Source organism: Mustela nigripes, chromosome 1 (assembly GCF_022355385.1).
Source record: "Mustela nigripes isolate SB6536 chromosome 1, MUSNIG.SB6536, whole genome shotgun sequence".
Classification (NCBI taxonomy): Eukaryota; Metazoa; Chordata; class Mammalia; order Carnivora; family Mustelidae; genus Mustela; species Mustela nigripes.
Genome location: NC_081557.1, coordinates 122,505,656 through 122,521,922, shown reverse-complemented (window position 1 = coordinate 122,521,922; position 16,267 = coordinate 122,505,656). Strand labels below are relative to the sequence as shown.

Here is a 16,267-nt window from a genome sequence, read left to right as displayed (position 1 = left end):
TCATGTGGACCTGAGTTTTAAACTCATTTGGATATACGTACCAAGAAGCATGATTGTGGGATGGTGTGGTAAGTGTAGGTTTAATTTTGTGAGAAACTGACCAGCTATCCTCCAACGTGGCCACACCATTTTACGTTCCCACCAGCAATGGATGAGAGTTACTGTGGCTCTTGTCAACATTTGCAATGGTCAGATCTTTGGATGTTAGCTGCTCTAATAGGTGTGCAGTGGTGTTTCCCTGTGGCTTTAATTTGCGGTCATCTCGTGACATGTCATGCTGTGTATCAGCTCAGAGGTTTATTTGTCGTCTGTCGCTCTCTCTTTGTAAAATCTATAACCGGGTGACAGCTGGGGTTTCGGGTCCTTTGAAGTCTGATACGATTTATTAACCCCCTTATTCTAAGTTCTGTGAAAGGGCTAATCCCTCTTTTTGAGAAATCGAGACTAGATTAGACAAGGAAAGTCTGTTCGGAGTGGAGGAATTTCTAATGCTCAGCGTCCAGTCCTGGCCCTCCTCTGGCAACCCCTGTCTCTATGCATGTCACCATCCACCTGGGGAAAGCCAGAGCCCTCAGGGCCACCCTCCCCTTCTCTCCCTCATCCTCGTATTCAAGTTACGACCAATTGTAGCTCCAAAAGATTTCTCAAATCCACTCATCTCCACTGCCACTACCACGACCAAAAACAATAACAACCTTGTTCAGGCTGTATTTTTTTCTTTTTCTTTTCTTTTCTTTTCTTTTTTTTTTTTTTTTAAGATTTTATTTATTTATTTGACACACAGAGAAAGAGAACCCAAGCAGGGGAGTGGCAAGCAGAGGGAGAAGGAAACAGAGAGAGAAGCAGGCTTCCTGCTGAGCAAGGAGCCTGATGTGGGACTTGATCCCAGGATGCTGGGATCATGACCTGAGCCTAAGGCAGATGCTTAAATGACTGAACCACCCAGGCACCCGAGGCTTTATTTTTTCTCAGCAGAATTACTGCAAGTGAGACAATAGCTAGACTCAACATGCAAGTCTCTTCATGTCACCCTCTTGCTTCAAGAATAGATCAAAGCCCTAACATGGTCCTGCCCTACAATGACCACTCCCTACTCTACTCACATGTTCTTCAGACCTCAGGCCCTTTGCATGTGTAGTTTTCGCTAGTTAGAATCCTTCCTTATTTCAATACCTAGGAACACCTGCTCAGTATTCATAACTCAGCTCAAACAATCATCACTTGGCAAGGAAGCCAAGGCCCTTTGCATGTGTAGTTTTCGCTAGTTAGAATCCTTCCTTATTTCAATACCTGGGAACACCTGCTCAGTATTCATAACTCAGCTCGAACAATCATCACTTGGCAAGGAAGCCAACTCCCTGAGTGGGACAAGCCTCCATCTCACAGCTCAGGCTCCCTCTCCTGTGGAACTCCCATCACAGCTACAATTTTTAAAGGTTGTTTGATCTGTGTAGTGTGCTTTCGCCATTAGTTGGTGAACTCCATGAAACTAGGGATTTTTCCTGCTTTGGTCACCGTTTTGTCCCCACTGTTTAATACACTGTCATACTCATAGCATTCACTCAACAAATATTTGCTAAATGAATGAAGGACTAAATAAATAATTTCCATCAAGAATTCTACAAGCAGGACCGAGTCTCCTGGCTGCCTTCTCCCAAGACTGCTGTAATAATGCAGATAAAGCAGCACCCCACACCATGGGTGATTAACACAGATACATCCTATTAAACTCTGCTGTGGAGAATGGCTTTTGACTTTCTGTGGAAGGATCCAGTACAAGCAGATATTGTGTCTTTCTTTCAACACACAGCTATACTTGGGACCTAGCCTGCATTTTACATCAACCCCATTTCCTTAGAGCTAGAGGGAAGTGCTCAGGATTTCAGATGCCAACATTTGGACACATTTATAAGATCTGAATTTCAGCACTCTACTGTACGACCAGCAGAAGGGAAGTCCCCAGGTTCAGCTCTGTCTGCCTCCTCTTGCATACGGAGGATGTGGACATATGATGGGTACAGAGGGGCACTTCTGTTTCTTCCAGAACAGGGCATGTGTTAGAAGAAAGTCTGGACCAGAACTTCTCACTGAGTCATCTGTGCTAAGATTTAGGAACAAATTCACTAAGGCCGGGCCAGTGTGGGGAGCAGCCGGGGGTGGGGGGAATGGGCTTTGAAGAACCAAAGAAGACTTTGGGTGCCTGCTCATTTTTGTGCTCCTTGTCAGTGAATTCCTCCTACAGAAGGGGAAGGTCTGACCAGAGGCACTATCTGTGGCCATAACTGAATAGACTGCAGAGGGACACCTGACCAAGTGCAGGTAAATGAGATGATCTTCCCAGGACTGGGAGCTGGCATAAAGACTCTTCTAGTTCTCATCGGACAGACAAGTCAGAAGGCCATGAGCAGTCAGGGCCACCATGACTGTTTTTCCACATGCACACAGTGGCAGGGCAAGCAAAGAAGCAGAGAGAGACAGGTACCCTGCCACACAATAAGACAAGGAACAGTTCAGTCCACATTCCTGTCCCAGGCTGGGTTTCCCATCTCAGTATTCCACAAGATACCCCCACATCCTTTAAGAGATTCTAATTCCTTGGCAGATGCCTGTTTCTTATAAATAGAGACAGAGAAGGGTGGGGAGAGGGGCATGTTGAGAGACATTTCAAAGGCAGGAACTCCAGTCCTCCTGAGAGTGGATGTTAGCATGCAGGTAGAGCAGGAAGAGGACATGGACATTGGCTGGATGCTCATTCGTGCCCAGTCGTGTGCTGGGAACCTCCTATGTATCAACTCTGTGTTGAATCTCAAGAAACTGGGGCACCTGGGTGACTCAGATGGTTAAGCATCTCCCCTTGGCTCAGGTCTTGATCCCAGGGTCCTGGGATCAAGCCCCACATCCAGCCTGCTTCTTCCTCTCCCTCTGCTCCTCCCTCTGCTTATGCTCTCTAGGTCTTTCTGTCAAATAAATGAATAAAATCTAAAAAAAAAAAAAGAAGAACTTCAAGAAACTTAAGCAGCAGATCTTATCATCCTCCTGTGACAGGCAAGGAAACAGAGCCTCAGAGAGGTCATGCAATGTCCCAAGGTCACACAGCTAACTAGTAGGTGGTACGGAAACAGATGTGGAGCTGGCATCAGAAACCAAGATGGCAACTCCAGTGGATTGCCTGAAAGACCAGTGGGCTGAGCAGAAGTGGGTGGGGAGGGCGGGGTGGCCATTGTCTCCCTCCCTGTCTCCTGTCCTGAGTACACCTGACCCTCATCTGTCCATGCTGCACAATGCCTCAGACAATGCCCTGTGCAGAATTCCTTCTCTGCCCCTCGGCCCCATCCCTTCCCTTCACTGACATGACAGGGTGCAACTAACACTCTAGCCTTCATAAGCAGGTGCCTCTTTGACCCGTCACTCAGCCCAGGGAAGGTCTGCAATCAGTGTCCTTGAGGGCTGGCACAGTTCCCAATGGGGTATCAGGGAAGGGGGGGGGGTGGAAGGGGGGATGAGAAAAGCGTCTGTTCTGGTTGGAGAACGAACAGCAGTCTTTTTGCTTTTCCCTGTCGTGGCTTGTCTGCGGTTTCCTACCTCAGGCACTACATTCTCTCAGGAGCCAGAGCAGATCACACTAGAAGTTGCCCTTCTGTATGCACAGCACAAGCCTGGTTTCCATGGGAACAACTCAGAAGGAGGATGCTAGCATTCTGGGCTCTTTGTGGCCTTGGATAAACAATGGATTGGATGCTTCTGAGAAGGTTCTGGGCATCCTTCTCTAACACTGTTTACAGTCCCTCCCACTACACATGCAAAAGACAAGGGAATGAAAAATCAAGTTAATTCAGTCTTCAGCATGTAGGAACCACCTCCCCCCCAAACCAGTGTTTATTTTTATAGACCAAGAATGTGTGGGTTTTTAAAACTCATACCTATCAAACCCACATAAAAGGACAAAGAATCCTAAGAGAGAATTTGAGCTAGGACAGTGCATCTTTCTACAGGGGACTGACATCATATCTGCACAGTCACTGCAGGATCTAGACATCTTTGTGGTGCTGCCCCTCAGAGAAGGACTCATTCATTCATTCATTCATTCATTCATTCCATCGTTACTTATGGGGCACCCGGCCAGCACCCAGTACTGTACAACAAGGAACACGTAAGGAACTCATGACTTAGTAAGGAAGACAAGTAGTAGGAAAATAGATATTGCAGTTGAATCCAGACCCAGGGCAGAAGGGATTCAAGCAACTCCAGCCCCACATGTGATAACCTGACCATCAGGTGGTCTGCCCTTTTCTTCCTGCCCTGGTGACCCTTGAATACTTTGGTCCTGTAGTTGGGGAGGAAATGGTCTTTCTCTTTTTAGACCTCCTAGTAAGGATTGGAATCCGCCGTTAAGTCCCTGTGTTCCCAGTACCTTTTAGTTCTTTTCTCAAATGCTTTAGTATTGTGAGGATAGACTCTGGGCTCGGAGTCAGGGATCTGGGTCAAATTTTGTCCCTGTTGTTTATCAGCTGGGTGACCTGTGGATCTTGGTGTCCTCATCTATAAAATGGGACTCTCTCATAAAGATGTCCATGAGGTTAAATAAAACAGTTTCTGTAAAGTTGCTGGCACAGTGTTTGGCCCATGGGAAGAGGTCAATAAGGAGCAGTCCCTTCCTTTCTAGTTCTAAGATCAGCCCCCAACCTCCACTTCCCACGTACTGCCAACTGTTGGCTTGGCCCACCACCTGGAGCAGTGGTTATCTGAGATCCAACATGAAGACCAGGCAGCACTTTCCTTCCACGGGCCCCTGAGCAAAGTGGTACCCCCGAGCCCCTGGCGGGGCCCCACACGTGGACTGCTCTCTGCATTTTAGCCCTCCTCCCCCATCCTGCCTCAGGTCCTCTCTGCTCTCTTTGTTGTAAGAAGAGGCGCAGGCATGAGGGGTGGGGCGGGGGGAATCTGACAAAATAAACCCTTGTGGAAAAATCTGCTGCGAAGATAGAGCCACCCAGCAAAAGTAAGCTGATATTCTCCTGCCTTGGGAATTTAATTGTGTTGGTCACGTATGTTTCTCTAATTCCCTAAATAATCCCACTGTTCTACTTCCCTTGGTGTCGGTTCTCCATCTATTAATAAGGCCTTCAACTCCGCATGGACAAAGTCATTAATTTTAAGAGAAAGCAAAAGGAGCATTGAAGTCACTTCTGGTCCCAGGGAGGGTGTTGGGATCAGGGCTGCCCCGTCTGAGGAGACAGCACAGGGAGCCTCCCGTGAGGTGTGATTTGGACTACATCTCTGGCCCCCAAACCTCTCCCCTACCAGCTGTCCTAGTGCCTGACATTTCACAATGAGATGACTGCTCTGTTCTGCTTATTAAATGTCTCTGCTCTCCTGGCAAATGATAGTAGAATTAAGTTGGCCTCAGGAGTGGGAGGTGGGGCCAGCCGGGCCAGCCTGGGGCCCTCCGGGAACGTGTGGCAGCTGAGACAAACTTTGGTGACCATTCCCTTCTTAGGCGGCTGGCCAGCGGGGAGCCTGGGCCTTGCTGGGGAGGAACTGGGCAGACACCCTACAGCCTGAACTCCCTGTGGAAGGTCACTGCTTCCAGGGACAGAGGCTAGGGGAGGAGACCTGAACTCCCTGAAGTTGTTTATGAGTGTCCTCAGGCGAGGAAGTCTAGTGTGAAAAACAAGAGAGTCCGCAAGGGAGCATTGAACCAGGGCAGAGGGGACACACTCAAGGGTTAGTCAGGATCCCAAAGTCTAGGTGAGCTGGGGTGGGCGGGGGGTGATGCTGAGCAAAGCATAAACAAAGGAGGCCCAGTGGGTAAAAGCCTCTGCCTTTGGCTCAGGTCATGATCCCAGGGTCCTGGGATCGAGACCCCCATCCGACTCTCTGCTCAGCAGGAAGCCTGCTTCCTCCTCTCTCTGGGCCTGCCTCTCTGCCTGCTTATGATCTCTCTCTCTCTCTCTCTCTCTCTGTCTGTCAAATAAATAAATAAAATCCTTAAAACAAACAAACAAACAAACAAACAAACAAAAAAGGAGGATCTCCTGGCTGTGTCACTGGTCTTAAGGAATTTAATTAAGCACAGGATGGTCAATAGGGCCATAATAAGGTACCGAAAATTGAGTGGCTTAAAAAACAGATGTCTATTTTATTGTATTTTAACTCAATGTTATTATTTTAATGTTATTATTTTATTTTTATTTTATTATTTTATCTTTTATTTTATTATTTTATTTTGGTTTAATTCTTAAATTTTATTTTATAATTATTTTATTTTATTTTATTGTGTTTCATATTATAGTGATTCATCTGTTGCATGCAACACCCAGTGCTCATTCCATTATATGCCCTCCTTAATGCTCATCACCCAGTTACCTCATCCCCCACCCACCTCCCCTCGAACAACTGTCACTTTGTTTCCTACAGTTAAGACTCACAGATTGCATGGAGCACTGGGTGCAAAAATAATGAATACTGTAACGCTGAAAAAATTAAAAATTTAAAAATAAATAAAAATTGAAAAACAAACAAAAAAAGACTCTCTCATGGTTTCCCTCTCTCTCTGTTTTCATCTTATTTTATTTTTCCTTCCCCTCCTCTATGCTCCTCTGTATTGTTTCTTAAATTCCACATATAAATGACATCATGAAACAATAGACGTTCATTGTATCCCAGTTGGGGAGGGTGGAAATCCCAGACCAAGGTGTCTGCGGGGTTGGTGCCTTCTGAGGGTCATCAGGAAGTCTGTTCCATGCCTCTCCCCTCGCTTCTGGTGGTTTCGGACAGTAGTGGATGCTTTTTGGCTGCATCTTTCCAGTCTCAGCCTCTGTGTCTCCCCATATGTCTGTGCTTTCTCTTCTTATTAGGACACCAGGCATACTGGATTAAGGGCCCACCCTGCTCCGGTATGACCTCTTCCTAACTAATTCTCTCTGCAATGATCCTATTTCCAAATAAGGTCACTTCCTGAGGTATTGGGAGCTAGCACTTCAGCATACGAGTCTTGGGGGTACTCGATGCGACCCTGACACCCACCTTTACTCTTCCTCGTTCACTGGGGCTTCTAATCGAAGCAAGCACGTGCCCAGCTGTCAGAAGGAAATCTAGGTGAGGATGCAGGCTCTGTGAATTGGGGATGCCAGGAGCTGAGGGAATCGTACTGCGTATCTCAGACCATTCACACTCGTCCTTTTTCAAAGAAGCTCGGAGAGATTTGCTTTGAACATTGGAGTTATTAGACCTCCTTACAATTAATATCGGCCTTGTATATGATTAATACTGTTACACTTTAGGGACACCGGGCTGGCTCAGTTGGTAGAATATGGGACTCTTGAGCTCCGGGTTGTGACTTTGAGTTTACTTAATAAAAAATACAAACAAAAATAAATTCTGTTTCACTTTAGCACTTCTCTGTGGGACTTGTTTCATCCCAGTGTCTCTTCAGATGTAAAATTTCCTGCTGCCTCGTGAGAAAAAGTCACTTCCTGTAATTCAGTGTCCCCTCAAGCCCGAATCATAAAAGCTCTTAGTGACAGATGACAGAAACCATTTCTGGATAATTTAGGAAGAAAAAGCCTGAATGGAGGCATTTCTTCCCCTGCCTCTGAAACTGCACCTACACACTTGTTTTCCAGATTCTGAGGCGTCCCTAAGCCCAAAATGGGAAACACAAGGCTGCAGAGAGATATAACCAGATAGAGTTTCCGGGGACAGTGGAGGAAAAGCCTAGTGTCGGGAATGGAGAGGCCACGTAGGGTGCCTGGGCCCAGTGGAGGGCGGGGTTGGGGCCTTCGTGTTCTCAGAGGCTTGGGTTCCCTGACCCGTGGAGACCGCCGGTTCTCCAAAGCTCCAGTCTAGGTTTGACACTCTCTTGGCATCCCTGACAGAGCCTGGCCCCAGGCTGAGCACAGAGGAAAAGCCGCGGGAACATTTTCGGATGCATCTGAGGTGGCTTCCCAGACTTCGCCATCCCCATTGTTGCCAGCGCCTCCCCAGGCCTGCCCCTCAGCACTGCCATTCGAAGGTTCCATTAGAGCCCGCCATACCTTAAGCCCTTGGGCTCACTTTCAGGAGGAAATTTCTGACAGATGAGTGCTTTCTTCCCCAGCCCCCTCTCCGATCATTCATTGTTCTTGTTGCAAACGAAGGAGAAAAGCAGGCAGGGCCTCGGCAAAGCTGCTGGGTCCCACTCTTGACACCTCCCTCGCAGAAAAGCATTTGACAACCGGTTCCCATGGCAACAGGCTTTCTTTGAAATAATTTCTTGTTCGGTGTGCCAGACCCCCGCCTTCCTCTTCTTGAGAGTAATGGCCAGCATGGAAAATGAGATCTGCTGAGACAAGGAGAGAGCGTCTGGACACATGGAGCCAGCAGGCTGGGCGGGAGGGGTACATCTCAACGTGTCTCTTGGTGGGGGGGGGGGTGGCATGCTGGTGGTGACCAAGGGGTTAAAAGATGAGGTCTGAATAAAGCTGACAGTGGCATCAACAGGCGCTATTTAGAGCAACAGAGTATCTGCAGAGCTCTCTAATTTTGGAAAAGGGCCATGTTCGCACATTCTGAGCCTCAAGCCTGCCCTGGGAGCGGCTGGTTTCCCTTTTTTTTTGTTGTTTCTTTGTCAGTCATGGCATGTGGGCAGTGCTTTCCCCTCAGAGGAGAGCTGCCCATGGCCCCTGGTCCTCACCCTTGTCCCCCCTTGTGCTAAGCAGTGAGAGACCCAGACTTGACTTCTGTTCCCGGTGGAGGTGCCCCACACCCTCAATCTTATGTCAGAGCCCCAACTTCCAGGACCTCAGAATGGGAGGGGCCTTCAAGGAAGTTACAACGAGGCTATTGGGGGAAGGGGGCTACCGATCCAATCTGAGTGGTGTCCTTATAAGAATGGGAAATTGGAACACACGGAAGAGACACCCGCGGTGTGCAAGCACAGAGCAAAGGCCTCATGAGGACCTGATGAGAAGACGGTCGTCAGCAAGCTGGAGAGCGAGGCCTCAGGAGAAACCCAGCCTGAAGCGTCTCGTTGTGGGCCTTCCAGCCTCCGGAGCTGGGAGAAATACATGTCTGTTGTTTGGGACGCCCAGTCTGTGGTACTTTGTGGTGGCTGCCTGAGCAAACTAATGACTTCCCTCGGGCTGCCGAAGCTCCACTTGTCAGACTCAGAAACGTCAACCTCAAATCATCCTGCTGTATAACCCCGTTCGGAGAGCGGGGGTCCTCAGGGGGCACCGGCAGGCTGGCTGCCCTCACATGATATGTTTGTGTCTTGACGTGTCTGAAGGTCTTTCACTGGATACAGCAACCTGGGAAGTTGCTGATGGAGGCCTAGCCATCCACAGTTCCCAGCAAAAGGAGGCCAAGGTTGGTCTGAGTGATTCAGCTCAGGGAGGGGTTCTGTCCTTGTTTCTTCTACAGTCCCACCTTTACCATATATGTAATGTATGTGAGATCCCATAACGGGATTCCTTGAGGTCGGGATGCTCTTTTCTTTTGCTTGGTATCCCGGCCCCGGGGACTGTACTTAGCATGAAGACATGAAGTAAGTATTTCTGAATGCATTAATGAATCTTATTCTGGCCCAGAAAAAGAAAACTGGTGGCCTTCTGTTTCTAATGTTTTTGGGGTTTTTTGTTGTTGTTTTGTTTTAAGAGAAAACAACAGCTTAGGGAACTGAAGTGGCTGAGAGACAGAACGCAGCACTAAGGTCTCCTGGATCTCAGGAAACCAAGGTCTCCTGATACTCAGCTCAGGAATAGTTCTGCTCTCTCATTCCATAACTTAACACAGGGCTCACTGTGTATGAACCCGCTTCAGGAGAATAAGGATCACACTTGTATTTTCAGTCAGGCACAATGTCTCAGGGACAGCAACCAAGTATGAATGCATGTGTTATGTCTCAGAGGACCTGCTTTGACTGTGTCCTTACTAGGAGTCACCGGTTTCATCTTTCTATTCCCTTTACTCAGACTCTTAATGGCTACCAATGTCCATGGTTCCAAGCAAAGACAGTGCATATAGTAAGCACTCAATAAAATTTAAAAAACTGAATAATGGATAAATGAAAGAAATAACTCTTAATTTTTTCCCCTGGCATTCCCAGTTCTCCAAGCTCTGGTCCCTAATTTCCAGTCTTCACAGATACAGTCTTTTGCTCTAGGTGGCTTAGTTTCCTTTCTGGTCCCACAAAAATGCATCCATTGTAATTTTGTTCTGCTTTTTCCCCCAGACTCAGATCACCCTTCTTTTCGTTACTTGTCCATCCTGAAGTTGCCTACATCTTCAAGCTTGACTGAAGCCTCCCCCTGCTCCCCCTTTTGGCTTGGTGCACAAATAAAAGCAGGGGGATTGGGGGGCTGGAAAGCATGAGTGGCAGAAAAGGGACCTATAGAGCATTGTAAAATAGGGCTGTAAGTTAGGAAGAAAGCCTGGAGAGACAAAGACAGAGGTATTGCCGTTGCCTTTGCCACTCAGAGAAACCATGACCTTGGGCAAGTCACAAACTCTGCAGCTGAAATTTCTTCTTTTATACAGGCAGGATTTTAGACTGGACAATCTCTAAGACATTCTGGCCTTAATATTTTGACTGAGCATCAACCCAAATAGGTCCTCATCATAGAGCCTTCAACTCTCTCTTTCTTCCTCCCCAAGGCCTTGTGTGCAAAGAACCCCACTCGTCAGAGACCCTGACCCTCAATCATTCCTCTTCTCCAGCTTCAGCTTCCTCTTCAGTGGTTCTTTCCTACCAGTATTTAATGCACTGGATGTTTTTTATAAATTTCAAACAAGGAGGTAGACTTACACTTTTGTCCATGATGTAACACCTAGTATGACACCAGACTTGCCTTCCTGCTGTAAACATCCATAAACAGGATAAATATTATGAAAAAAAATGTGTTCAGACATTAGACTGTAGGCAGTATAGAACTGTGATTCCTGATAGGAGAAAAATGAGATGAGCCCTAGGATTGCCCTGGCTTTCTTCCAAAAGACACTTTCTTGATGTTGGTGCAAGGAAGAGGGACTCAAGCAGAGACAGTGGTTGCATTGAGTTGAAGGAGAGCCAGCGTATTGGAATTTGTCAGGCAGAGTATTAGAGAGAAGCGAGCTGTGTAGAGAAAAGAGCTCCATATATAAGCATGGTGTCCCCTTGAATCTTTGGCTAAATACTTAATTATGCCTCTATAAAAAACACTCCACATCACCAGGCAAAGAAAAGTGCAGTTTCTAAAACCAAACATTCCCAGAGCTCACACAGGGCTTGGAGTTGTCTGAGTTATGCTAATTGAAAGAGTGAAGCCTCTGTGTACTGAAACCATTCACAAGACTCCAGAAGGCTGAATCCAGACGGCTGAATTAGCCCTACTTGGCTCCTTTTTTTTTTTTTTTAAGATTTTATTTATTTATTTGACAAAGATCACAAGTAGGCAGAGAGGCAGGCAGAGAGAGAGGAGGAAGCAGGCTCCCCACCGAGCAGAGAGCCCAATGCGGGACTCGATCCCAGGACCCTGAGATCATGACCTGAGCCGAAGGCAGCGGCTTAACCCACTGAGCCAACCAGGCGCCCTCTTATGATGTTTTTAATAATGCTTTCTTTTCTTTAGTTTACTTTATTGTAAGAACATAGTGTATAACATATATATAAAATAAGTGTTAATCAACTGTTTATGTTATTAGTAAGACTTCCAGTCAACAATTGGCTATTAGTAGTTAAATTTGGGGGGGGGTCAAAGTTTTATCCCTAACTTTGGTATCCCTAACTCCTGCATCATTCAAGTGTCAGTGTGTAAGAAATATGTATGTGTGCCTTTCAGCTGGAACCTCCATCTTCCAGTAATTTGCCAAAATGACCAACACAAAAAGAAAGAGGAGAGGCACCCACTGTAAGTTCTCTAAACCTTTTAGGAAACATGGAGTCATTCCTGTGGCCACACACTTATGAATCTACAAGAAAGGTGATATTGTAGATATTAAGGGAATGGGCACTGTTCAAAAAGGAATATCCCACAAATGTTACTAGGGCAAAACTATAATGTTACCCAGCATGCTGTTGGCATTGTTGTATACAAACAAGGGCAAGATTCTTGTCAAGAGAATTAATATGCATATTGAGCATACTAAGTACTCAAAGAGCCAAGACAGCTTCCTAAAGTGTGTGAAGGAAAATTATCAGAAAAAGAAGGAAGCCAAAGAGAAAGATATTTAGGCTCAACTGAAGCACCAGCCAGCTCCACCCAGAGCAGCACACTTTATGAGAACTTGAGAGAGGAGCCTAAGCTGCTGGAACCCATTCCCCATGAATTCATAGCATGAAAAGTGCAAAAATAAACAAGCAAACAAACAAAAACCTCTCAAGACTGTAAAAAACAAAAAGGGTGTGTGTGTGTGTGTGTATGGATTTATTAGAAGAGGGTTTACATAATTATAGGAACTGGCTAAGAGAGCCTGAAGTCCATACTGCAGACAGTTGGGAAGGAGAGATCACAGCAGACTGGAAGGGAGGAGAGAAAGAACAAAGAAGAGTAATTTCAGACCCAACTGTTGTTTGGAGTCTATGAGCTCTGGGAGGTGTGAGCCCTCTTTTAAAGGCTTCCAAATGATAAAGTCAGGCCCACTTGTAATAATGTCCTTTTTATTAACTTAGAGACAACCAAATATGGACTTGAATTACATCTGTAAAATTCCTTCAAAACACCAACTAGATTTGTGTTTGATTCAATAATTTGGAAAATGTATGTGTGGCTACAAAACCACTGTTGCTTTCCTTCTACCGCCAACTTCCATGAGATAATACGCCTTGTACCCTATCCTAATTGGGTACAATTTTCACCAGAAACACAACTCTGCAGGGTGTAGCTCAGCCGAGCCAACTCGACATATTACAAAGCCCTCTCATTCAGCATCCATTAAGAAATACTGGACATTCAATGAAGCAGGAAAATGGGACCCATAACCAGGAAAAAAATATAAACTGACCTATACATGACAGAAATTATGGAAGTAATAGAAAAGGATTTTTTAAAATCTATAACAAATATACTTAAGTATTTATTAATGTATTTCTTTTAAAAAAGATTTTATTTATTTATTTATTTGACAGACAGAGATCACAGGTAGGCACAGAGGCAGGCAGAGAGAGAGGAGGAAGCAGACTCCCCGCTGAGCAGAAAGCCTAATGTACGGCTTGCAGGACTCGATCCCAGGACTCTGGGATCATGACCTGAGCCGAAGACAGAGGCTTTAACCCACTGAGCCACCCAGGCGCTCCCATTCTTAAGTATTTAAAGGAGGCTGACTCAGTTGGTAGATCATGTGATTCTTGATCTCAGGGTCATGAGTTCAAGCCCTACGTTGTGTGTAGAGATTACTTTAAAAAATAAATAACTAAAACAACATTATTTAAAAAAAAGAATTTAAAGGGAAAGCTTTAGATAATGAGATAAATAGCAGTCATAAAAGGAAACAAATGGACATCTAGAGCTGAAAATAAAATATCTAACATGAAAAATTTACTAGTTTTTGCTTTTACCACAAAAGAAAAATATTAATAAACTTGTAGACATAATAATAGCAACTCTCAAAGTTAAACCACAAAGAGAAAAAAAAGGCTGAACAAAAAGAACAGATTGTCAATGACTGTGAGGACGATATAAAGTGGTCTAACATATGTGAAAGTGGAGTTCCAAAAGAGAGTGGAATTAGCAAATAGTTTGAAAAAAAAAGTTAAAATTTTCCAAATATGATGAAAAATATGAACGGCACTATTCAAGAAGCTCAATGAACACTAAGAAGAATAAATACCACATCAAAGCACATTATAATCTTAGTTGATGAAAACCAGTAAGAAAGAGAAAATCTTAAAGAAACTGGAGGAAAAGAAAATGCATTATATACAGGAGAACAAAATGAGATCTACCATGGTATTTTTGTCAAGAGCAGTGTAAACCAGAAGATAAAGGGAAGATTTTTATCATGCTACAATAAAAAAAAATTACAAACCTTGAATTCTATATCTAGTAAAAATATTCCTTAAAAGTATAGGCAAAATAAAGACATTTTCATATAAAAAAGCTAAGATAATTCACTACTGGTAAACTAGCACTAAAGAAACTGTTGTGTCCTCAGACTGAAAGAAAATGATATTAGATGGAAATTCAACTGAGCACAAAAAAACCTGAATAGTGTTAAAAATATTAAATCTAAAAGACATTTGTTCTAGTTTTAAACTCTGTTTAAAAGAAAATTGAACCCAGAAGACTTGTTTCCAACCAAGATGGATGAACAGGAATTGGATTTACACTTTTTTTTTTGGTCTGAAACAACCAGAAAAAAAATATGAAAAAATAGTTTATAGGATATTGACTATCAGGTACCAAAGGCCAGTGATCCCTGAGAATGAGGAAACAAACGAAGTGACCTCCATAATTGCTCCAGCTTTCTGCCTGAAGAGAATTTCAACTGTAGTGCAGAGAGAAGGAATCAGGTAGAACTTGGTGGGTTCCCGGAGTTAAATACATGGAGGTGAGAGCACAAAGACAATTCATATAATTCATAAGCCAGAGTATTGGAAATAAGATAGCTTTCACACAGTAAGAATTTCAGAGATTTGAAGAAATCCCCCCTAAGGATCCAGCTAACTACTGATTAGCTTATGTGTGTGAAGAAACTAACTAATGCAAAGAATCACTTCAAATGACTGAAAAGAACAGTCCTCCTGGTACTCATATCAGGTCCAGGAATAGTGCTTGTTCCCACAAGCCAGAGTAGAAAGTTTCTTAATTTATGGGGCATTAGGTAGAGTACTTCTAAAAGTTTTGCCTCAGTATTGGGTAAAGTAGACTTCGATTAAATTCTATTCTTCTGTTATTATCTAACTGTTTAAAAATAAAAATCAAAAGGATAAAACTGTTACCAAGTAACTTGCCCATATCCCAGAACAAAGCTCAAGAACATTTATAAGATTAAAAATTATCCAGCAGGCAAAATTCACAAAATCTGGCAAAAATCACCATGCATAGCATACAAAGAACTAGAAGTGTATGACTCACAATGAGAAGAAAATAAATCGAAACTGACCCAAATGACTCATCAGATAGAATTAGAAGAGATCATTAAAACAATTATTAGGATTGTATTCCATATGTTTAAGAAGCTAGAAGAAAATTTAAGCACAATAAGTGGAGATATGCAAGATATTAAAAAAAGAGCCAAAATAAATTTCTAGAGATGGAAAAGTAGAAATAAACTGAAATTAAAAATACCTGAAAAAGGTCAGTAAAAGATTAGCTACTGCAGAAGAAAAGATTAATGAACAGAAGACACAGCAATAGAAATAAACCAAAAGGAAACCAAAGAGCAAAACAAAACAAAACAAAACAAAAAGAGCCACAGGGAGTTGGGAGAATTGGGGCACTTTTTTTTTTTCTTTTTACATGCTTATCTTCTGGGTATCTTCTTTGGTAATTGTCTATTAAGGTCTTTGGTCCATAAAGGTCTCTAATTTTCAGGGTTCATATGATTAGATAAGGCCCATAGATGATCTCTCTCTTCAGGTCAATTGTGTCATATAGCATAACATAATTGCAGGACTGAGATCTCATTATATTCACAGGTTCCAGGTCATGGGAGTAAATGAAGACTACCCAAATAAGAATAAACAAATATACTTACTTGGCCCTTGCAGTGTGGGCAGACACCATCATTTGCGTTTAGCAGACTCTCAAAGTCAGGCTGGGGAACCAGAAGACTTTATAGTGGAAAAGGAAAAGGCTTAGAGTACACTCTGATTGGAGACTTTTGGTATAGGAAACCTGGACTGAGCTAAATAGAAGCAAGACATCCTGTGTGGTTTCTTAGGGGAACATATTTGTCTTTCTCTTACTGTTTTTAAGTTTGAAGTGGGAACTAATTAGGGAAGCTGGCAGTTATTGACCAAGTGCTGACTACTTGGGGCTAGTTGCTGCAGAAGTTTTGGGTCATATTCTACATTTATACATGCTCTGGTAGTTGTATAATCAGATTTTCAAAGGATTAGGAAGAACATCTTTGGGAAGCCATTTTAGAAATTCTACCTACAACAAATATTTATGAAAAACCTCACTACCATCAAACTTACTGGTAAAAAATAATGGCTTTCCCTTAAATCAGGAACAAGACAATAATGTTCTCACCACTTTTATTCAATATGGTACTGGTAGGTTCTAGCCAGTGCCATAAGACAAGAAAAAGAAATAAAATTATACTCAAATTGGAAAGAAGTTAAGCAGTCTTCTTTAACAGAAAT

General features: G+C 43.8%; 1 pseudogene; it reads left to right on the top strand.

Annotated features, from left to right (window-relative positions):
- The first annotated feature begins 11,827 nt into the window (after positions 1-11,827).
- LOC132013612 (large ribosomal subunit protein eL21-like) lies at positions 11,828-12,297 on the top strand (annotated as a pseudogene).
- Positions 12,298-16,267: the final 3,970 nt, after the last annotated feature.